Consider the following 24067-nt stretch of genomic DNA (forward strand, 5'->3'; position numbering starts at 1 on the left):
ATCGAAGCCTCTCCCCAGTGCATCATCCCAGCTCATTTCTCACTGGGGGAGAACCCCCTGCACGGCCATTCACTTTTTTTCTTAAAAGTGAATGGAACCAAAGAAACCTACATCCCAAGAAAAGATTCCGGTCCCAGTCCTGGCTGTGCCATAAATATCTGGGGGAGCCTGGGAAAGTTACAGTGCCTCTCTGCACCTCAGGCTCCTCACCCATAAAACGAGTGTGAGAACTGCTGGTTTCATGCTAACTTTGCTCACGAGCCTCCGGCTGCTTTTGTGCGGGTCCTCCCGGCAGTATTCATTTCCCACTATAGAGTTATGAAGAAAGCTCTAATCGGGCTGTTCTAACCCCAGCAAGAGCCCCGTAAGTCTCTGTTACCAAGTGAACAAGGACAGAAGCAGGAGGGAGATGGTGTGGGTGAGAAGCAAGCAGCCTGCCCTCCTCACACCATCCCGTGAAACCAAGGGAGACGCAGCAAACCCCAAACTTGGTCATCTCCGATTTCTGCAGTTTGGGGCTATCTAGCTGATGTCTCCTCTTCTCCACCGCAAGACACCAAGCCCAGTATGTAAACAAGGTTATGTTGTCTCTTTCCAGTGTGTTGCTTACGGAGGTGACAGGGTCAGGGAAGTCTCTGAGGCAATCCAAGAGTAATTGGAAAGCCAACAGAGGCCCATAGATGCCACCCAAGCTGTGAGATACACTCCTTCTTCACAGACCCAAGCTGTGAGATACACTCCTTCTTCACATAAAACTACAGAAGGGCAGATATGAACCAAATACACAATGTCATTTTTAACAGGACTTGTTATTTCCATAGGAAATCCAGAGGGATCTTTTTTATAAAACAACGAACCATCCCTTGATTTAACAATTTGGCCCATTTTGGCTTCTGTATATCAAGTTTAGCTTAATGTGCATCTTTTCTCAAAGTAGCCCATCAGGTCTGCACCTGTCTTCCTTGAAGCTGCCCCTGATTCAAAGTTGAGTGGGAAGAGCAGGTCAGGATATGGTAGGGAGGGGGCGTGAATCACAGAGACGGACAGGTGCCTGCTCACTTCTTAGGTTCTAATACTGCTGGAGAGAACTTAGCCCGGCAAAAAAAAGCCATGACCTCAGAGAGTATCCCTGGGGTAGAATTTCAGCACCAGGATTTTGGTGGAGTGGGGAGGTAGGAGGCCAAATCTGCCTGGAAAGTTTGTGTTAAAGGATTCTTAAAGTTGCCTTTGCATGGTACCTCATACTGGATTGAAAAATGTCTCTCCACCACATCCTTTGGAGGGAGCAGCTGTTGAAAATGATGCGAAGGGCCCACGGGCCTCTTCCTGGCAACCATCATTGCCCTAGAATTCCCAGCCCTTGTCCAGGGACAGCCGTTAGCACAGCATGAAGAGGAAAACAGCCTCCTTGGGCAGCCGTGCAAGACCAGTTCTCCCACTGAGGATACTGGACAGACGAGCAGAGGTGGTGAGCTCCTCACGCTACTTTTGTCTTTGCCGGAGAATCATACATGGGGCCGTGGGAGAGGCACTTTCCCCGGCTTCTTCTGGGTCCTTCCTGGCCCTTCCTAAGAGAATCATTGTCCTGCTGAGACCTCTAGTGGCCATTTGGGTAACTGCAGGCGTCTGAACAAGGGGGAGAGGAACCATGTGCACACCGAGGGCTGCCTCTGCGTGTCCTCGGGAAGTGTTCGGAGGCCTCAGCCTGGAACACTTTCCATGTGGGGAATAAAGGGAGCCTCTGTGGCCTGAGGCCCCTGCAACATCAGCCTGGAGGCCTGTCAGGTGAACGTGTCCGGTGGGTTCCCAACCACAGGATAAGAACTCAGCTTTCTTTCGTGTCTCAGCGATTCCAGCTTAGTTGTGGGATCTGCCTGAAGTCCGGGATTTGGCGGATCCTTCAAGGCTTGCCCTAGAACAGACCTGATCCTCCACTTTTCCCCGAAACCAAGCTGAGCTCCCGAGAGTCTGAAAAGCCAGCCACCAGCAGCCTGACAAACACACCAGCCCGCGTTTGCTCCCCCAGGGCCTTGGGTAGCCCAGCCTGGCTTGGGGGCCGGGCAGCCCTGCTTGGCCTCCCCAGACACTCACCTCCCAGAGGGACAGAAAACAAGCCCGCCACCACCCCTGCCTCCCACACTCTGGTCCTCAGGGCTCCCTGAGAGCAGTTAAGTAGGTTACCCCTGATGGACACAAAACTAAATTGTGGTAATTGTACTAACCCAGTGGCATTCTCAAGGCGTGGTCCCCAGACCAGCAGCGTCAGGATCATTTGGGAACTGAGAAGAAAAGCAGACTCTCAGGCCCTGCCCTGCCCCAGCCATACAGAATCAGAGCCTCTCTGAATGGGGCCCAACCACCTCTGGGTGTTCCGGAGGCCGCCTGTGGTTCAAGAACCACTTCAAGCACCGATTCACAAACGTCTACAGATGAAAGATAATAAACTTCCAGCTTATTTAAAATGTGGATTCTGATCCCTGCCCCACAGGGATTTAGTAGCTCTGAAGTGGGGTTGCAGAAATCTGATTTTGAAACCATCGTTCCATGTAAGCCCTTTGTGGGTGACCCACGGACCACCATTTTGGATTTCTGCTCTGGAACGAGCAGGACAAGCACAGGTTAGCTTCCTCTCTTGAATTAAAGGTAAGGGTTGTTCTCACATCTCGCTGGTCATGAAAGAGATCCCTGCAAGTATCTCAGAGCACTCCAGTCTTCATATTGCCGCAAGTTGGGTGTTGCTGCAGCCGTGAGGAGAATCTCGGTGGGATCTCTCTCATAATCTGAACAAAGCGATGTTAATGCCTGAGAGACCAGGAAGGAGAGGAAGCCTGTGGCTTCTTAGGAGTCTGGGTCTCTGGGGTGGCGTCCCAGGCTTGTCCAAGCGAAACCGTGGGTCGTCTCTAAGCTGCCAGCCTTCGAAATAGTGAGTTGCCTTTCTTCTCCCTTCTTGAACAGTGAGAGAGTTAATGGTGCTTTCCCAAGAGGACCCAAGAGGCTAGTTCGTTCTACCATTGTCAGTTTTCAAAACTTGTCAAGTTTTCAAAACTTGAGCCTATGAGTACCTTTGGCTCACATAGAATTAATTTCTGTGAGGATTCTCGTGAATCAAATGTCCCAGCTCTCCTCAGCACAGGGCCCCGCTGGGAACTCCAGAAAGGATTTGCCATTCTTCTCTGTCCCCTGTCACACGCCCATTTCAACCCCCAACCCAGTTCCATCCAGGGCACCCACATCCTCCCTAGGGCACTCATTCTTCGGGAAGGACCGAGAAGACTAACGTGCCGAGGCACACTTCCCAGGGCATGTTGAGCCGGCAGGAGGCTGGGAGCTGACATTCCTGGTGGCTGGTTCTCGTGGTCATTGTCTGACAACATGCACAGATGTTGTCTGCTTGGGGACAGCAGCTTGATCGGGTCAGGCTTCTATTCTTTCCAGTATGTCAGTGGAGCAGGCAAAGCGCTGGCTCCCTTCCTGTCCACCTTCCTCCATCCATCTTCTTCCCCTTATCCATCCTCCCATGCCCTCCTCCCCCACGTTTTCTGTTTCTGTGATTTTCTGCAGATTTCCCCTCCTTTTTCTCCATTCTTGCTGGGCCCCCCTCCATCCTGGAGAGCCGGCACCCACCCCAGCCAGGCCTTCAAAGGCCTCTCCAGCAGTGTGCACCCTGCCCGGCAGGGACTGCCCCCCTCACCTACTGTAAAACACACCTGAAAGACAGACGTCTCATCTGCCCTTCCGCAGACAGAGGGGGAGAGAGGGAGGCAAGAAAGAGGAGAGCTGCAAAGGAACACCCAAAAAGAAACCATGACCAGTGTTCAAATTTTAAACTTACTCCATGTCCAGAAGGAGGGCAGCCCACCCTCCCAGCAGTGGGGTCAGGACAAAGCACCGTCCTTAAAACTCTGTGGGCAGGGGAGAAATGAGAGCACTGCCGAACGTGGGGCAGTACTGAGAGACATGAAGGCTTTATCTAAGGAACAAATCCACTCTTCACAGAGATGTTTCTGGGTCCAAGAGGTCTCCACTTGGGAGCCAGAAAATGGGCAGGGCTGGCCTTGCTGACAGGGGCATTGATTCTTTTTTTCTTTTTTTTTAAGATTTTATTTATTTATTTGACAGACAGAGATCACAAGCAAGCAGAGAGGCAGGCGGGGGGAGAGGGGGAAGCAGGCTCCCCACTGAGCAGAGAGCCTGATGCGGGGCTCGATCCCAGGACCCTGAGATCATGACCTGAACCAAAGGCAGAGGCTTTAACCCACTGAGCCACCCAGGCGCCCCAGGGGGCATTGATTTGGTTCTGGCTCACTTGATCTTTGCTCTCACAACCAGGGTCAGCTCCAAGGGTGCAGGACCAACCAGCATAGTCCTATAGGGTCCTAAGCTTAGAAGGACCCCACACTTGGGGTTGAATGCTGTGCAGCCCCGGGCTTAAAACTGTGTTTTGTAAGTGAAGTCTGATGGGGTAGTGGAAGCTTGGAGCATGCAAAGGTGTAGGGAGGCTCGAAGACTGCTTCTGGGACCCTGCTTCCTGCTGCCACACCCAGCAGATGTTCCCAACTAGAGGACGAGGGGCATTTCTCTGCCCGTTTTCCTGTCCCCTGGAACCTGAGCCTGCCCAGCCTTTTCTTCTAGGGCCTGCCCAGTGACCGCTGCCACCTTCTACCCCAGGAAGGGCGCAGGCATGGGTGGGGAAGATCCTGGCTGTATGCACCTGTCCTGCAGGATCCTGGGGACAGGCTACAACAGTGCTGCCTCTTTCCAGGGGACATCAGGCAGGAGGCCACAACTCAGTAAGGGACACTCCCAATCCAGTTACCGAGTACAGAGATTGCAATCCCCTGGGGGATAACCTGTCACCATGTTTGGGGAGACCACGGCGGGGGGAGGGACCTGCTTCAAGCCAGGCAACAATACAATACATCCCTCTGTCAGCAGATGGGAGGGCTGACGTCATCAGGCCCAAGTGGGCACACAGAGCAGGGGCTCCCAGCCAGTTCCCTCCAGCCCACCCTATAGTTAGGGGAACCCTCTCTTCCTTCCCAATCTTCCCGAACCTGTGTTGGTATTTTCCAGCCAGTTCAAGGCCTCCTCCAGAGATGAAAAACAAATTATATGATCTCAGGGATTGCACAAACGAGCTAAATGCTCTGACATTTACATTTAAAGCTAGCACGGCACAATGTAAAAATGAATGCTAAAATTCATGCTAATAATTAAAAGTTTGAACTTTATCTACCTAGAAGGACATTAAGTAACAAATAAAGAGATGCCTGGGTGGGTCGGTCGGTTTAGCATCTGCCTTCAGCTCAGGTCATGATCCCAGGGTCCCCCGGCCCCTTGCTCAGGGAGTCTGCTTCCCCCTCTCCTCGTGCCCCTCTCCCCTGCTTGTGCTCTCTCTCCCTCTGTCTCTCAAATAAATAAATAAATTCTTTTATAAATAAATAAATAAAAAGCAAATAAAATATGCCATGACTCGTGATGGTTGCCCAATCGTGTGAATGTATTTGATACCACCGAACTGTACACTTAAAAATGTGTAAAATGTACATGTAACATATTAAAAAAGGTGAAAAGGGCAAATTTGATGCTCCATGTATTTTACAACAAGAGTTGGGGCGGTGCTCCTGGGCGGCTCACCTGGTTAGCGTCTGCCTCTGTCTCGGCACATAATCTCAGGGTCCTGGGATCAAGTCCCACAGCCGCCTCCCTGCTCAGCAGGGGGTCTGCTTCTCTCCCTCCCTTTGCTCCCCCACCCTACTCTTGCTCACTCTTTCTTTCTCTCAAATAAATGAATAAAATCTTAAAAGAAAGAAAGAAAACAAGGGAACTCCAACGCCATGACAAGGCCAGAGAGACCACAAGAAAAAAGGGAAAAGCTTCGTATTGCAATACCGTTAATGGCAATTTTTCCCACTTTCTGAGCAATTTTCTTCTAGCCCCTGGGCCTGCAAATTATGCAGCTGACTGCCTATACTTCAGTACCCCCTGACTAGGAGAAGATCGTATTAATTCTTGCACCGAGTTAGAGGTGAAATTCTTTTTTTTTTTTTTTAAGGTCTTATTTATTTATTTAAGAGAGCACAAACAGGGGGATTGGCAGAGGAAAAGGGAGAAGCAGACTCCCCGCGGAGTGGGGAGCCCTACACTTGGTACCAGGACTCTGATATCTTGACCTGAGCCAATGGCAGTTTCAACCAACTGAACCATCCAGGTCCTCCAAGGTGAAATTCTAATCTTTTGGGGCAGAAAAAGTTTCTAGTCTATGACTAAAGGTAATTTCCATCTTAGCCACCATTCATCCACAGGAGGAAAAAAAGGAAGAAATGTGAAAGTGAAAAAACAAAGAGATTCTTGTGTTGGGTAAGCACCCGGCCACCTTTTGAGGTGACCTCGTGCATGCGCTGCGCAGCTGAGGTTCCATGGTGAGGTCCATTCATTATGAGAGCTCCTCTCCGAGAATGTAGCTTCTCAGGGGCACCTAGGTGGTTCCATTGGTTAAGTGGCTGCCTTCAGCTGATGTCATGATCCCGGGGTCCTGGGATCAAACACCACATCTGGCTCTCTGCTCAGCAGGGAGTCTGCTTCTCCCTCCACCACTCCCCCTGCCTGTTCTCTTTCAAATACATAAATAAAATCTTTTTTTTTTTTTAAATCTCTTTTTTGCACTCAGCACGACCATCTGCACTCCCCACATATTGCAAATGACTTAGGTCCCTTATCACCCTCTTGTCTGAAGTGTGGCGCCTCATGAGATAATTAATAAACTTGTAGCTTCTCGTGGCTACAAGAGAGAGTATAGGAACTTGGCCCTTCTTTCCAGGTTAAGAAAACTTTATCTGAACTGAGGTTGCTCTGGCTTATAAATTCCTCATAGCGACTCTCCATCCACCAGTAATGCATCTACCCAAACACACCTTTCTTTGCACTCTTGTCAACCTCCGTAAGCTCTTTAGGCAGGCGTGGGAAGCTTAATGTATTTCCTGTGACATCGTACCATTCTCCTAGATCAGCTTATCCCAGCTTTGCAAATTGAAAAAAAAATTCATTCCTGGCACCAACAGCCTGTTAAATTGGTTCTGATTAATAATTGAATCTTAAAACCCGTTCAAGGCAGCATTCACGACAGCAGATTAGCAGGGGAGGGGAGACCGGTGCCAGGTATCACCGCGTCGTGACGGAACAGACTAGTGACCTCAGAGGTTAAAAGCAGAGTCCAGATTCCGGGAGAGTCTAATTCCTTAGAAAAATCACTTCTCAATGCACAGAAATGTCTCCCCTGCCCACTGAGGGGCCTGGCATATATTTCCTAGTAACAGACTTTGAATGCTGATCTGGAGGCATTCTTCTTGGACTTGGGAGTATCCTGTGGGTCATATTCTTGTGGTTCACATTAAGCTCTCTTAGATGTTGAATTATTTATAACGACACTGCAGAATATTTCTTCCTTAATCCTGAATGAGAATATACAGTCCTCCTGAAATGTCAGACTGAGAAACAGAGGCTCCTAGCTTTACAGTCCAAGAGCATAGCCCTTGTGGGTGATTTCCAGGCACAGAGTGTGTCCGAGCGACTCTAGATCTTCATGCTGAATCTTTTAAGTGCGTCTGCTTTGCTCAACACTAGATTCTCTCAGCCCAGTCAATGGCTGAAGGACATTTCAATCCTATGCTTCTCTCACCCATTGGAAAAAAAAGGACACCGAGAAGTAAAAGAACAAACAGATTCCTGCTTTTGGTTGAGCACCCATCACATTTTGAAGTGACCTCTAGAGTTTTTCGGTAGAGACCTTTAGGCTGCCCCAAAGTGTTGCCTCAACTGTCCGGGGGATGGATTTAAGATGCTGGAGACAACCCTCTTTCCAGATCTTCAGATTCTGACTCAAGGGTGTTTTGAGTTAGTTCAGAAACTCGCATTTGGTAAAATTTGAGAACCACTGTCCTCCTGACACTTTCGTTAATTTCAGTGAATTGTTGTGTTCTCAAAACCTAAGGGTCAGACAATTCTGTTGTATACATGTAATATTGAAATCACTTGCTTAGTAAGACTAATGTATGTGTTTTGAAATTCCCAGAGATTGAGAGCTAATGTCTTTCAACATACATTCTTTCAAGAAGCAGGTTTTGAGGATGTACTTTGACCTGGGCACCTGCCCAAGGTTCTGTTAATTTCGGCTACCAGCCAGAAATGAAAGGTGAATCCTAGGCTTGAGGGGAAGAGGGAATCCTGATAGCAAAGAGACTTCCAACCCCCAAGCAGAGTTGTGATTCTGCTGTGTGCCAGGGGCTTCTTCTCTCTTATCTCCTTTCATCCTCACAATGATCTGTGAAGGAGGCACTAATCTATTGTCCCCGTTTTACAGATAATGATACTATAGCTCAGTGAGGCTGTTCAACTAGAAAGCAGTGAAGCAGGGATTCCCTCCCAGCAGCCTGCTTCTCTAGAATGCAGGCTTTTAGTCAACACCATTCCAGCTGTCAGAGTCATGTTCCTTCCCCTAATAAGGCAGAAAGCAGGAGGTGATGCTCTCCGATGTGAATATTTTATACTACTGTGTGGCCACCTAATTTCTATTCCACTGGTGATTCCTTGTGTATTAAATCCATGACGCAGGCTTAGATGTCAGGCTCTGGAGATAAAAGACAACGACATGTGTGCTTCAAGAGGGTCCCAATTACCAAGTTGCTCAGTCATATAGAAAAGTCTAGAATTAGAACTAAGAACAGCACACACACCCCTCCCCCCAAGTCCTGGAGCAATCTTGAGGACATTCAGGTAGCCTGCCTGCCTTTCTAAAAAACGCTCCTAGGAAAAGTAGCTGCACCTCCCTTGAGTTACTGTGATGTCAGGATAACTCTGCCGGCTGGGCTGTTCTTACTCCACGAAACCACCCCTGGGGGCAGTAAATTTGGAACCGAATCCTCTTTGTCATGCCATCTGGAGAATTCTAATGTTTTAACACCTTTCAGTGTGTGAAATGCAGTCTTTTTCTTCTTTCTGAATGCTGGTAAAAATTTCCTGGGCTCCCATGACCGCACTCCCCCCAGTCACCCCTGATAACAAAGCCATACATTCAAACAGTGGAGAGGTTTCTAGCTGAGGGTCCTGCAGGAGAGAAATAGCAGTATGCAGTCATTACCATGTAGCAGTTTCTATGATAGGTAAAGTCTAGTTGAAATAAATCGGTAAATTCTAGCTGGGTCCCAGGCTACTCCTGCTAGGAAGGCTGAATCCAATTCAAGATATCTCACTGCCAGTATGAAAACTGTGTAGAACTGTCCCAGACATCCCATAGACTGGCCCTGAAACCTAGCATTCCAGACATCTTTCATTCTGACTAATCAATCGGTCAGAATTTTCCTCAGCCCCTTTGACGTTACAAACGTTACAGGCTGCCCCAGTACTACAAGGGGGTTTCCTAGGAGTTCCCCCACAGGCTGTGAGACCTGAGGCACAGATCTCACAGCACACACAGCTCACAGGCCTCCCCTGCCCCTCCCAATCTGGTCCCCAAAAGCTATCTCCAGAGACCTCCTCCCAAATATATGTATGGGGTGTGTGTCTCACTCCGGCAGGCTCAGACTTTGTCAGCACCCCAAGCTGCTTCCTCCCACCCTGAGAACCCTCAGTCCAGGATTACCACCAGCACCCTATCTGCTTCCTCCCCCTGCATCCCCAGGTAGCTGAGGAGAGCTAAAGAAAGCCCCCCAAAACGGTGCTGTGTCCACTGTACCCCCACACAGCTTCCCTCCGCTGAGCGTTCCTTGCCACCTGGTACCTCCTTCCTTCATTCCTCACTGGTCCCTCATGCCTCCCTTCCACAAGTGACCCCAGACCTCAGGCCCTCTGCTCCAGTCTGCAATACACCTCCACCCTCAGGGGACCCCACCAGCGCCTGTGCCACGATGAAGCTAATCCAGTGACAGCTTCAAATTTCTTCTTGTCTACCTCAAACTTTTTTTTTTCTTAAATCATCACCCTTTTTTGGGGTGCCTGGGTAGCTCAGTCGGTTAAGCAGCTGCCTTCGGCTCAGGTCATGATCCCAGAGGCCTGGGATCGACCACCACATCAGGCTCCCTGCTTAGCGGGGAGTCTGCTTCTCCCTCTCCCTCTGCCTGCTGCTCTGCCTGCTTGTACTCTCTATCTGTCAAATAAATAAAATCTTTTAAAAAAAAAATTTTTTTAAATCATCACCCCTTTTTTATTCCTTCATCTCTGGTCTCTTTCCTTATTCTGCCCCAGAGACTACTCCCCATTCCTTCTACCCAGCTGCTGGGAACCTCCATTCTGCTTTCTGTCTCTATGACTTTTTTTTAATCATTTTATTTTATTTTGGTCTTTTTTTTTTCATCATGATAAGTGTACTCTTTAATCCCTATTTTCCCCCTCCCCTACCCACCTCCCCTCTGGTAACCAGCAGTTCTCTGTAGTTAAGAGTCTATTTCTCGGTTTCTCTTTCTCTCTTTTTTCTTTGCTTATTTTTTTTGATTCTTAAACTCCACATATGAGTGAAATCAAAAGGTATTTGTCTTTCTCTGACTGATTTCACTCAGCATCATACTCTCTAGCTCTATCCATGTTGTTGCAAATGGCAAGACTTCATTCTTTTTTGTGGTTGAATAATATTCCATAATATGTTCCATAATATTATATATTATTATACGTTATATTACATATTATTATACTATATATAATATAGTGTTATATAAATATATGGTATAGTATATATGCCACCTCTTCTTTATCCATTCATCTTTCAATGGAAATTGGGCTGCCTCCATAGTTTAGCTATTGTAAATAATGCCACAATAAACATAAGTGTGCATACCCGTTTGAATTAATATTTTTGTATTTGGGGATAAATACCCAGGAGTGTGATTGCTGGGTGATAAGACAGTTCTATTTTTAAGTTTTTGAGGAAATTCCATGCTCTTTCCCACAGTGGCTGTATCAATTTGCATTCTTTTTTCTCTACATCCTCTCCAGCACTTGTTGTTTCTTGTGTTTTAGATTTCAGCTGTCATGGTAGGTGTACGGTGATATCTCATTGTAGTTTTGATTTGCATTTCCCTGATGATGAATGATGCTGGACATCTTTTCATGTGTCCATTGACCATCTGCATGTCTTCTTTGGAGAAATGTCTGTTCATGTCTTCTGCCCATTTTTAATTGGGTTGTTCATTTTTGGGATATTGAGATGTATCGGTTCTTTATATATCTTGAATACTAATCCTTTACTGGATATGTAATTTGCAAATATCTCCTTCTATTTAGTAGGTTGTCTTTTAGTTTTTTTGGTTGCTTCCTGTGCAGAAGCATTTTATTTTGATGTAGTCCCAATACTTTATTTTTGCTTTTATTTCCCTTGCCTCAGGATACTTATCTAGAAAAATGTTGCTTTGGCCAATGTGAGAAGATTTTTATGGTTTCAGATCTCACATTTAGATATTTAATCCATTTGAGTTTCTTTTTATGTACAATGAAAGAAAAAGTTTCAGTCTCTTTCTTTGGTGTGTGGCTGTCCAGTTTTTCCAACATCATTTGTTGAATAAACTGTCTTTTCCCATTATTTTTTCCTGCTTTGTCAAAGATTAATTGAGCATATAATTGTGGGCTTATTTCTGGGTTTTCTGTTCTATTCCATTAATCTATGTGCCTATTTTCATGCCAGTACCATACTCTTTTAATTATTACAGCTTCATAATATAACTTAAAATCTGGAATTGTGATACCTTCAGTTTTGTTTTTCTTTTTTGAGATTGCTTTGGCTATTCTGAGTCTTTCATGGCTCCATACAAATTTTAGAATTGTTTTTCCAGTTATATAAAAAATGCTTTTGATATTTTGGTATAGATTGCATTAAATCTGTAGATTGCTCTATGTAGTATGGACATTTTAACAATACTTTTTTCTTTCAATCCATGAGCATGGAATGCCTTTCTATTTCTTTGTGTCATCTTGAATTTCTTTTATCAGTGTCTTATAGGTTCCAGGGTATAGGTCTTTTACCTCCTTGGTTAAGCTTATTCCTAGATATTTTATCATTTTTGGTGCAATTAAAAATGAAATTGTGTCCTTTTCTCATTTTCTGCTCCTTCCTTTTTAGTGTACAGGTATGCAACAGATTTCTGTACATCAGTTTCATAAACTTTAACTTTACTGAATTTGTAAGTTGTAGTGAATTTTTCATGGTGTCTTTAAGGTTTTCTATATGGAATATCATGTCATCTGCAAATAGTGAGAGTTTTACTTCTTCCTTACCAGTCTGGATGCTTCTTATTTCTCTATGTTGTCTAATTGCTATGGCATTGACTTCCAGTGCTATGTCAAATAGAAATGGTGAGAGTAGACATTCTTGTCCTGTTCCTGACCTTAAAGGAAAAGCTCTCTATTTCCCATTGAGTATAATGTTTGCTGTGAAGTTTTCCTATAAGGTCTTTATTATGTTGAGGTATGTTCCCTCTAGACCCATTTTGCAGAGGTTTTTTTTTTTTTTTAAATCATGGATCGATGTTGTACTTTATCGAATGCTTTTTCCTGCATCTATTGAAATGATCATATCAGTTTTTATCCTTTCTCTTATTGATATGACATATCATGTTGATTGTTTTGTGAATATTGAACCACCTTTATATCCCAGGAATAAACCCTACTTGATCATGGTGTATGATTTTTTAAAATATATTACTGGATTCAGTTGGCCAATATTTTTTTGAGGAATTTGCATCATATTCATGAGAGCTGTTGGCCCATAGTTTTCTTTTTTGTGGTGTCTTTATCTGGTTTTGGTATTGGGGTGATACTGACCTCATAGAATGAATTTGGAAGTTTTCCTTTCTCTTGTATTTTTTGGAATTGTTTAAAAAGAATGAGTATGAAGTCTTCTTTAAACATTTGGTAGAATTTACCTGTGAAGCCATCTGGTCCTGGACTTCTGTTTTTTAGGAGTTTTTTGATTACTGATTCAATTTCCTTGATAATAATTGGTCTGCTCAAGTTCTCTATTTCTTCTGCATTAGTTTTGGTAGGTTATATGTTTCTAGGAACTTATACATTTTTTCTAAATTGTCCAATTTGTTGGCAGATATATTTTCATAGTATTCTGTTGAAATCGTTTGCATTTCTGTGGTGTTTGTTGTTCTTTTTCCTCTTTCATTAGTAATTTTGTTTGAGTGCTCTTTTTTTAAATGAGTCTTGCTAGAGGTTTATTTATTTTGTTGATCCTTTCAAAGCACCAGCTCTTGGTTTCATTGGCCTGTTGTATTGGGATTTTTTTAGTTTCTATATCATTTATTTCTGCCTTAATCTGTATTATTTCTTTCCTTTTCCTGGATCAAGGCTTTGTTTATTTTTTTTTCCCCCTAGCTCCTTTAGGTGTTAGGTTAGGTTGTTTATTTGAGATTTTTCTTGCTTCTGGAGTTAGGTCTGTGTTGCTTTCTCTCTGTGATTTTGACTAAGTATCAATTATAAGTGGAATGGAGGCTCATATAAGTGGATATAGTATTTATCTTTTCATGACCTGTTTATTTCACTCAGCCTAGGGTCTTTAAGATACATTCGTGTTGAGCATGTGTCAGAATTTCCTTCTTTTTTTTTTTTTTTAAGATTTTATCTATTCATTTGACAGACAGAGATCACAAGTAGGCAAAGAGAGAGGGGGAAGCAGGCTCCCTGCCAGGCAGAGAGCCTGATTCGGGGCTCGATCCCAGGACCCTGAGATCATGACCTGAGCTGAAGGCAGAGGCTTTAACCCACGGGGCTACCCAGGGGCCCCAAAATTTCCTTCTTTTTTTAAAGCTGAATAATATTTCATCATATATATGTCACATTTTGCTTACCCATTCATCTGCTGATAGACACTTGCATTGCTCCCACATTTTAGTTATTGTGCCTCCTGAATTCTTAATCCCCTCCCCTTTCTGCACACTGGAGTTTGGTCTATCAGTTGTTTTCTTTTTCCCCACAGTGAAGACCCTCCTCTCTATTGGCATCTTCCCCTCTACTATCAATGTGCTCAAGATCATGACCTGTACCCTCGACCCCATGAGCTTTCACTCTTTCTCTTGCTTTTTCACCACTACAGTTTCACTTTGTTAAAGATTTTATTTATTGATTTTGGCACACATGTACACACACACACTCCACTGGGGAGTGGAGAGAGACAGAGGGAGAAGGAGACACCCCGCTGAGCAGGAAGCTCAGCCCAGGACTCAGTCCCAGGACCCTGAAATCATGACCTGAGCCAAAGGCAGACACTTAACCAATTGAACCACCCAGGTTTTGTTTTTTTTTTTTTAAGATTTTATTAATTTATTTGACAGATCACAAGTAGACAGAGGCAGACAGAGAGAGAGGAAGGGAAGCAGGCTCCCCACTGAACAGAGAGCCCGATGCAGGGCTCCATCCCAGGACCCTGAGACCATGACCTGAGCCGAAGGCAGAGGATTTAACCTGAGCCACCCAGGTGCCCCTACAATTTCATTTTTAAAAGTAATCTATTGCCAGTACTTCTCCTTCCACATTATCTATTCACTCTTTCTGGGAAAAAAAAAATGTAGGGCATCTTGGTAGTTCATTGGTTAAGCGTCCGTCTTTGGCTCAGGTCATGATCCCAGGGTCCTGGGGCCCCACTGGGCTCCCTGCTCAGTGGGAAGCCTGCTTCTCCCTCTCTCACTCCCCCTGCTTGTGTTCCCTCTCTCACTGTGTCTCTCTCTGTCAAATAAATAAACAAAATCTTTTTTTAATCTTTTTATTATGAATATTTCCTGCATTCAAAAAAATATAAATAATCATGTGATAAACACCTACTTACTTACCACTTGGCTTAAGAAAAAAGCATTACCAGTAGTATGCCTCCAGAACTGGTCTGGGATTTCATCTTGCTTTTAAACCTTCCATCAGCATCATCCCCCAAGCATGCCCCCCCACACCCCCCATTCCTGCACAAACACACCAAATGACCTTGACCCTTCTCCTTGGAACTATCTTCTCTTGCCTACCATGACCCTGGACTCTCCTAGTTCCCATCTGAATCACTGATTCCTTCTTTGCCTTCTCTAGCTCTACTTCCCCTTTCAAGTCTCTGACCTTCATTTTCTATCATCTTCTTTCTTTCTCTACATTATCCTTTTCCCCTGTTTTACTTCTCATGCACTCCCACATTTCAGTGGCTCCCAAGTCTAAATCTCCAGTCTATATTTTATAGATTTAAATTCTAATAATAACATATAATAATGGGATAATAATTAAAATCTGTAATTTATGTTTGCACAATACTTGTGACTAAGCCTTCCTGCTAGGACCTCCAGTTAGACCTTAGGGCTTTATCCTCAACCCCATTCTCTGACATTCCCAACAATGACTCAGATGGAGATATGAGCTTATCAGATTTGTAAAGGATACAAAGCTGTGCTGGGTATTGTATAGCTGGAAAACAGAATGTGGATCCAAAAGATTGTAACAGGTTACTCTAACAGAATGAAATATAGCAAAGGTCAACATAAAGACTTGACCATGGGTTGAAACACCCAGCGCACAGAGAGGTCATAAGTCAGGAGCTATAGAGAGGAAAGGCGCAAGGGATTTAGTTAAATGGCAAGGTCTTTGGGCACCAATACTGTGAAAAGCGAATGGAATCTTGAGTTCTAAAAGATAAATTAACTACTGCAAGGAAGGGATTGTCCTCCTCAGTTGATCAGTATTTGATTCAGGTCTATCCAGTGCTGATTTCAACTCTAGACACTACACTCAAAGCCAGGCTGTAAGAAACTTCGTAGGCATTCAGAAAGGAACAATGAGGATCATGATAGTACTTAAAATGGGTACTATGGCCGTGTCCTAAGGGCTATCCAGAAGAAAAGAGATCAGACAGACCTTTTGTAGCTCCGTGTTCGGAAGCACCAGTAGGAGGCACTGCAGGTTACTGATTTGGCAGAGGCCAGTGGAGAACTAATCACATCTTGGAACTACAGAGCATGGAAGGGACTTTTGGGGGAGTTAATGGGTAATCAGGGGAGGTTTCCAAGTTCAGAGGATAGGGACATGGCACTTCCAGCCTCCTCTCTTCAAATCTCTGCTGCCACTGAGATCCTTGATTCTGTGTACCCGCCTAGACCTGAACTCTCCAACTTTATTGAAGAGTGGGAGTTGGAAAGTCACTGTTCATCCTTATAGCCACAGGGAAAAGTATTTGGAAATTTAAGAAATTTTTTTAAAACAGAGAATTTAAAATACAGGAGAACTTCCTTGCCCCTTGATAGGATATCTAGTAGAAAGTCATGACAAACATCGTTCTTAATTGTGAAACATCAGACATCCTTCCTTTAAAGTCAGAAACAAGAGATGCCTTCACCACTACTACCATTAAAACATGATGCTGGAGGCCCTAGCTAGAGGCATGAGGCAAGAAAATAAGTAAGAGATATAAGGATTGCACAAGATGTAACAAAATTTCATTACTTGCAGAAGGTATGGTTGTCTTGATATAAAATTAAAGAAAATCTCTTGGCAAACTACTAGAATCAATAAGATGGTTCAGCAGTATTTCTTGAACATATAATTAATATGCAAAATTAATAGAGTCTACCAACAACAATCAATCAAACTATAAATGTTTCAGTAGCAAAGAAAAAGACAACAAAGTAGCTCATGTGCTCTGGATTTTTAAGAAAATATTATAAAACTTTGCTAAAGGACATACAAGGAAGTTCGAGTAAATGTTCATGAATGGAAACTTTGAGAATTTTAAGTATGTCAATTCTCCCTCAATTGTAAGTCTATAAATACAAATTTATTCCAATCAAAATCCCTATAGAGTTGTCTCAGAACTTGGCAGGCTGATCCTCTATTGATTAAAAGGAATGAAAGACCAAGAATGGTTAAAATATTTTTGCATCTGGATAAACAAGAAAAAAAAAAAAAAACCCTGATAGACAAGAATCCAGAAGAGACCTATTTAGATGTATATACCTGGAATATGACATAAATGGCATTACAAACCCATGAATAAGGGGTTAACTTTTTAACTATTGGTAGTGAACAGTGCTTCTCCAAAGAGAGAAAGAAAAGTTAAATCCTATACCTACTTCATACACACAAAAGTAAATTTTATATGAATTAAATATCTATGGAATGAGCAAAACTTTAAATATTTAGACTATTGTTACATTCACAACATAAATATCTACGTAGTCCATGTGTCCATATGTACATTTTTGTTCTTAACAAAACATTAAAGCACTAACCATAAAGGAAATGCATGGTAGATTTAACCACGTTACAAGTTTAAATTTCTGGCTGGCTCAGTGCGTAGAACACGTGACTCTTAATCTCAGGGTCATGAGTTCAAGCCCCAGGTTGGGCATAGAGCTTACAAGAAAAAAAAAAAAAAAAGAAAAATTTAAATTTCTACCTAAATAAAAAATGCACAGGGAATTCACAAGAGAAGAAATGTCATGGCCAATAAATTTACTCAAACTAGGTTTTCAAGACACCTAAGACTTTTGCCTAAAGCAGGGAGGGTTGATTATTAAATAATCCACTGCTGAGTAAGGACTCTGTGTGGTATGGTTACTCCTGGCATCGTATTTGTTATAGCTCTGAGTACTGACTAATCGTTTGCTATGTCTGTGTCCAAGGCAGATCAAGCATTTTGCTACTAATAAAGGACGCTCATAACATCCTGGGGGTTCACTTGTATGTGCACAGGGCTAAAAAGATATCTAGGTTTATGTGGCCAGTCCTCCAGAGGCCACCCCAGGAATGGATCTGAATGGTCTATGCCCCCCCACCAGCCCTCCCACACCACACCCATCATTTTGTAGTCTCTTTGCAAAAGCATCTGGGTTTTCCCACTACACACTCCAAGAGGAAACAATAAGGGCCCGTTCTACCTTCTTTTTTTTTTTTTTTCTTTTTACATATAATGTATTATTTGCCTCAAGGGTATGGGTCTGTGAATCATCAGGCTTACACAATTCATAGCATTCGCCATAGCACATATCCTCCCCAATGTCCATCACCCAGTCACCCTATCCCTCTCCCCCACCCACCCCCATTAACGCTCAAGTTTGTTTTGTGAGATTATGGTTTGTCTCCTTCCCAATCCCATCTCATTTCATTCTTTCCCTCCCTACCCCCCAAAACCCCCCACCCTGCTTCTCAAATTCCTCATATCAGACCAATCATATGGTAATTGTCTTTCTCTGATTGACTTATTTCGCTTGGCACAATACCCACTAGTTCTATCCACGTCATTGCAAATGGCAAGATTTTGATTTTTGGTGGCTGCATAGTATTCCATTGTATATATATACCACCTCTTCTTTATCCGTTCATCTCTTGGTGGACATCTAGGTTCTTTCCATAGTTTGGCTATTGTGGACATTGCTGCTATAAACACTCAGGTGCACAAGGGCCCACTCTATTTCTTTTTTTCAAAGATTTTATTTATTTATTTGACAGACAGAGATCACAAGTAGGCAGAGCAGCAGGCAGAGAGAGAGGGGGAAGCAGGCTCCCTGATGAGCAGTGAGCCTGATGTGGGGCTCGATCCCAGGACCCTGGGATCATGACCTGAGCCGAAGGCAAAGGCTTAACCCACTGAGCCACCCAGGCGCCCCGGACCCACTCTATCTTAATGGCAGCTATACATAATGGATTAAAAGTATTGGGATGTATATTTTATTCCCTAGGATATAAATTACATAAGAACTTCCAAGCTCTCGCAGTGAATGCCTCTCTCTCCTAGCTCCTCCCTTTGCTCATGTTAACAACTAGAAAAATCAAATATTCAGATAAACCAATGTCTCCTGTCTCCAGATTTGGTAGGACACAGAGAGTAGACTAAGAATCCAGCCTGAAGTAGACAGAAAAATGTAATCGTTTAAGTTTTTTTTTCTGGAATGTTTTTATCAGTATGATTACCAGAGGCAGTGCCATCCCTGACTTGCCCTGCCAATCTTGGGCTTTCCACTGTCACATAAAATTAGGTGTTATTTATCATTTTTTTTTAAAAGTAAAAGAAGATGATAGGATACAGCAGGTGAATTCTCCACCTCAGCGTTGATACAGGCTTTATCTCAATATAATATACCCCAGATATGTTTTAATTTATACTAATTGTATTAGATTGTGTTCTAGTATGGAAGGAGAAGAAAGAGGGGTGAACAAATACAGCATCAAAAACACTTTACCCAACTACGAGAACAGGTAGAAAGGGCACAAGACAGATCTGGGTTTAATACCATAGCTTAGAATTTATACTACTTTGGGAAACAGATTTAACCCTATCTTTTTTCTCCACTGTGAAATGAGCAAGCATATCTACGACAAGGTTTTGTGAGGGGTGAGGCTTGTGAGGGATTGGAGGGGAACATCACCAGACCCCACATGGTGCCCTACAGGAGGGCGATTCAGCAGAGTTTAATGAAGCTTTTACAAAGTTTAACGAAGAGTTTACAAAACTGTGGGCAGGGCTAAGGAGAGTGGAGGGGAGATGAGGCTTCCCTGGGTTAGCAGCAGAGGGAGCCCTCGCCAGGGGGGTGGTGAACAGAAGCTGGAGAGAAGTGTAGTAGTTAGTGTTGGAGCTCTTTGTGCACCTGGCTGTGGGTGGGGGCCCTCTGTAGAGCAAGGCAGCCCCCAGCTTGTAACCCCAGTCACGGAAGGCACCCCAACCTCCTTCTGCTTAACTCCCTGCCTCTCTGCCTGTGGTTCCCATGGCTGAAGCCTGAGGGCAGAAGAGCCCAGCCCATGCAGTCTAGACAGTGCGCCTCCTAGAACACAGAACCCAGTGGAGAAGTGTGAGGAATGGAGTGGAGAGGCCATCAGAAAATATCAAGCAAAGGCTTCCCAGATTTGAGTCTCCTTCCTCACTCTGGACCCACCCCCCTGACCCCCATGCTGATTTTGCTCACCAAACAATACTGGTCTCTTATCTGGAAATTTTTTAGCCACTCTTCTATCTTTTCGAAAAGACCACTCGAAAGGCATTCATTATTTTTTTTATATGATCCCCGTAGCATTTTATGAGGTAAATGGGGCAAGCAGTATTATGCTGAAGCTTGAGATTAATGGTTCTTCAAAGACCATAGAAGGTCCAAGGCTATAACCCAGATTCATGAGATCTGTGGGAGGCTGCAGAGACACAGAGGCTGACAAAGGTTATTTGACGATGTAAGCTAATGCATCGTAAATGTTACCGCCAGCCAGCCAGCCAGCTATGTCCACAGAGGAAAGCTGTACCTCCAAAAAGGGCTTTGACTCCACATATAATGAAGTATCAAAGTGTGTGTGTAGCATATATGCATTTATCTATCTTTATATTCCTTATAAGGAAATATATATATATATATATATATATATATATATATGCACGCAACAAAAGATACATATACTGGTTTGGGGGGTTTTTTTTAGATTTTATTTCTAAGTAAGCTCTATGCCCAAGGTGGGGCTCAAACTTAACAAACCTGAGATCAAGAGTTGCCCGCTCCACCAACTGAGACAGCCAGGTGCCCCCCAGTCTATATTGTTAATAAAAGAGAAAGAGAAAATCAGAACCAAGGAATGGAGCACAGTTCAGTGTGCTAATCATAAAAGTACCCTGGGGGCACGTGGGTGGCTGTCACTTGGGCATCAGTCTCTAGGTTTCGGTTCAGGTCAGGATCTCAGGGTCATGACATTGAACGCCACACCCAGGTCCATGCTTAACATGGAGTCTGCTTGGGATTCTCTCCCTCTGACCTCCCCCTAAACCTCAAATAAATAAATAAATAAAATCCTTAAAAAATAAATAAATAAAAGTTACTCTGGTTGCTGTGGCTAAGCTGCAGATTCAATTCTGAGCTTCTTGGGATCAGTAAATGAAACAATTCTCATTCTCAGAAAGGTAACATATTATTTTCTCAGGAGAAGAAAGTTTGGGGGGCTGTTTCCAGAAATAAAGTCTATAATAAATTTTCCTTTCAGATAAGACACTGAGTGACATAATGGACAGTGTCCTTGACAACACATTTATAATCAATAGAAACTGTTTTCCATGGCTATTTCTTGAAATCAGAGTACAACATTTTTTTAAAGATTTCATTTTTAAGTAATCTCTACACCAATGTGGGGCTCAGACCCACAACATTGAGATCAAATGTTGCCCCTGCAGAACATAAAATTTAAAGTACATGCCAGCAGGGCACCTGGGTCGATTAAGCCTCTGACTCTTGATTTCAGCTCAGGTCATGATCTCAGGGTCTGGGGATTGAACCCCGTGTTGGGCTCTGTGCTCAATATGGAGTCTGCTTAGCTCTCTCCCTCCCTCTGCTTTTTCTCTCTCTCTCTCTCTCAAATTGATAAATAAATATTTAAATTTTTTTTTAAATAAAGGACATGCAATGAAAGTGATTGTGGAAAAAGCTAAGATCATGTCAAAGCATAAACCTCCCTGGTGTTCTGATGTGGTCAGTGGTGACATCAGCGAACCTTGGGGAGGAGGGGAGGTAGCCCTTCCCTTTGAGATGATGTTCCCTGCAGAGCATTCCTATCAGTCAGGCTTTTGACTGGCACAGATAGCTGGAGGTTGTTCTGTCCATTAAGGTCTTCGCTGAATGCCAGGGGTCCCACGCTGCACCCTCCCCCCCACCACCACCAAGGAACTCATGGGCATGGAGGCACAGAGCAGGTAGTAGGGCTGCTGAGAGTCTCCGGCAACAGCATTGTGACTTCTCACTCCTGGAGACCTCGGGCCCTGCAGTGGGCAGGTTAGAACTCGCTTGGGCCAGTGATGGGCAGTGCCTCCCTGCAACCCACCCCGCCTCCACCCCATCTTCCAGCACTTTGTTTTCCTATGGAGAAGGAGACAAACTGACTCCGGGATAGAAAATACTCTCCATATTCACCTCCCTCAAATACCAACCTCAGATACCACTACCCCAGAAAGGCCATAACGTGAGCCAGCGGGAAGACTCAACCTCTCACTGTTGCTGGGGTTACAGACCAGGGCTAGTTAGAGTCCCCTAACCTCTGAGTTTCAATGCAGATGAGATGAGAACGAACTTCAGGGGTGAACTTGAAAGGTTCTGATGTAGGAGCTGTCACAGACAGGCCCCTCCCAGCGCCAGGTACTTTAAAACAGTACCCCGAGCTTCCTGTTACCTTTCAGGTAGGTGGTATTATACCCATGTTAGTTTTCAGATAAGAAAATGGCATTCTGAGATGAGAGGCAATTGTCCAGCATCACACACTGAGAGGGCTGTATTTGAGCTGCACTCTCTCTGACCTGAAACGGAGGCTGACACCACCTCTCCCCTCCAGGCAGCAGAAGGCTTGATACTTGGCCTCTGTGATTTGAAGAAGAGCAGGTCTGGGCTCCCTGGCTACCTGTGGGGTCTTGCCTAAGTCCCAGACCCAGACTGAGTACTAGATCCCCATGTCCCTCAGTCCTGCAAGCTCAAAGCTGGACACGGATCTGAACCTGCCACACCCAGGGTCAGCTTTTCAAGGAGGTTGAAATCCCACTCCCAGTGGCTCTTAAAACAACCCAGAAATAGGTAGAACCAGATGAACAAGGCTCAGGACAGGAGAATCAAAGAGGTAAAGCTGTCTCTCTCTCTCTTTCTCTCTCTCTCTCTCTCTCTCTCTCTCTCTCTCTCTCACACACACACACACACACACACACACTCGCCCCTGCACATGTCCGAGCTGGGAGAAGAGTCCAGCTGCTAGCACTGCCCAGCCTCAGGAAAGTCTGAGGGAAGATGTTGTATAGCCGGGAAACCAAATGTCTGAGCACCCTTAAGCTAGCTCCGATGTGGACAGCTTAGCCCAATTACCCTGAGCAGGAGTCACGCTCTATTAACTGCCCGTCATTTTTGGTATACTGGCTTTTCCTAATTAGAGCCCTGACCTGCCCAAAAAAGGAAATGAAGAAAAGAAATGGCTTTGTGTTATTGATTTCAGATCACATTTTTTGTTGTTTTCCCTGATTTCCACTGGACTTATCTCTCTCCATCAAAAAATCCTATAAAGTGAGCGATGCCAAAATGATGAGTAGGGGTCTTGATCTTCTGGTTGGAGGCATTTCTTTTTATTCCTATGGGTGTATCCAACTGCATTCTGGTCAAATGAAATTGACTCTTTTTTTTTTTTTTTAATTTATTTGACAGAGAGATCACAAGTAGGCAGAGAAGCAGGCGGGGGGTGGGGCGGAGCAGGCTCCCCACCAAGCAGAGAGCCTGATGTGGGGCTCCATCCTAGGACCCTGAGATCATGACCTGAGCTGAAGGCAGAGGCTTTAATCCACTGAGCGACCCAGGCGCCCCTGAAACTGACTCTCTTGCCTCCATTTTTGATGAGTGTCTGCCCACACCTTGCGGTCACTGGCCAATTACAAATAAAGCAGTATAGCTAAAACCTCTGAGGCATTTCAGTGACATTGAAGGCATACCAGAATGCAAGGGCTGGGTTTTTAGACTCTTGTCTCTTCCACTGGCTCTCCTCTTCAGCTGGGACCTGTGTGGGAAAAGTCTTGGTTTGTATGGGGGCAGCATATGGTCAGGATGGCAGGGGGCAGCCAAAAAGGCGACTAACATTTATTGAATACCTCTGGCATGCCAGGCACCTTCCTTCAGTTATCACCTTTAGTTTTCACATAAGCCTTTGTGGAGGCTTAGTTTTCACATAAGCCCCTGATAGGAGTTAATGTCCTCATCGTAGAGGTGACAGCAGGGACTCAGACAGGTCAGGTGACCGGCTCACGCTCACACAGGGAGGCGCTGGCTGGGCCCGGATTTGAACCTGGTTCTCTCTGCTTACAAAGCCCGTTTTCTCTTCCTTCTGTCGTGCTCCTCTCTCCGTTTCACCCCTGGGAGAATCAAGCCCTGAACTCCATAAATTAGAATCAGCCACGTACTAAAGGCGAGCAGCCCTGAGGAAGTATCTTGTATTGGGCTGGACAGATCTCATCCTGATGCAGACAGATGTATTGCTCTAGGGGAAAAAAGTCCCCCCCCCCACTTTTTTTTTTAACTTTAGTGCCCTTCTTCATCTTGGCCCTACTCTTCTTTTTCCCACAATCCTGTCT

The 24067-nt window shown here is 44.5% G+C and overlaps 1 protein-coding gene across 3 annotated transcripts in view; it reads left to right on the top strand.

Moving 5' to 3' along the window:
• The window catches only part of LHFPL3 (LHFPL tetraspan subfamily member 3), a 577648-nt gene that overhangs the window by 513714 nt on the left and 39867 nt on the right, over nucleotides 1–24067 (top strand). The window lies entirely within an intron of this gene.

The sequence above is a fragment of the Mustela nivalis genome, assembly GCF_964662115.1.
Source record: "Mustela nivalis genome assembly, chromosome: 12".
Classification (NCBI taxonomy): Eukaryota; Metazoa; Chordata; class Mammalia; order Carnivora; family Mustelidae; genus Mustela; species Mustela nivalis.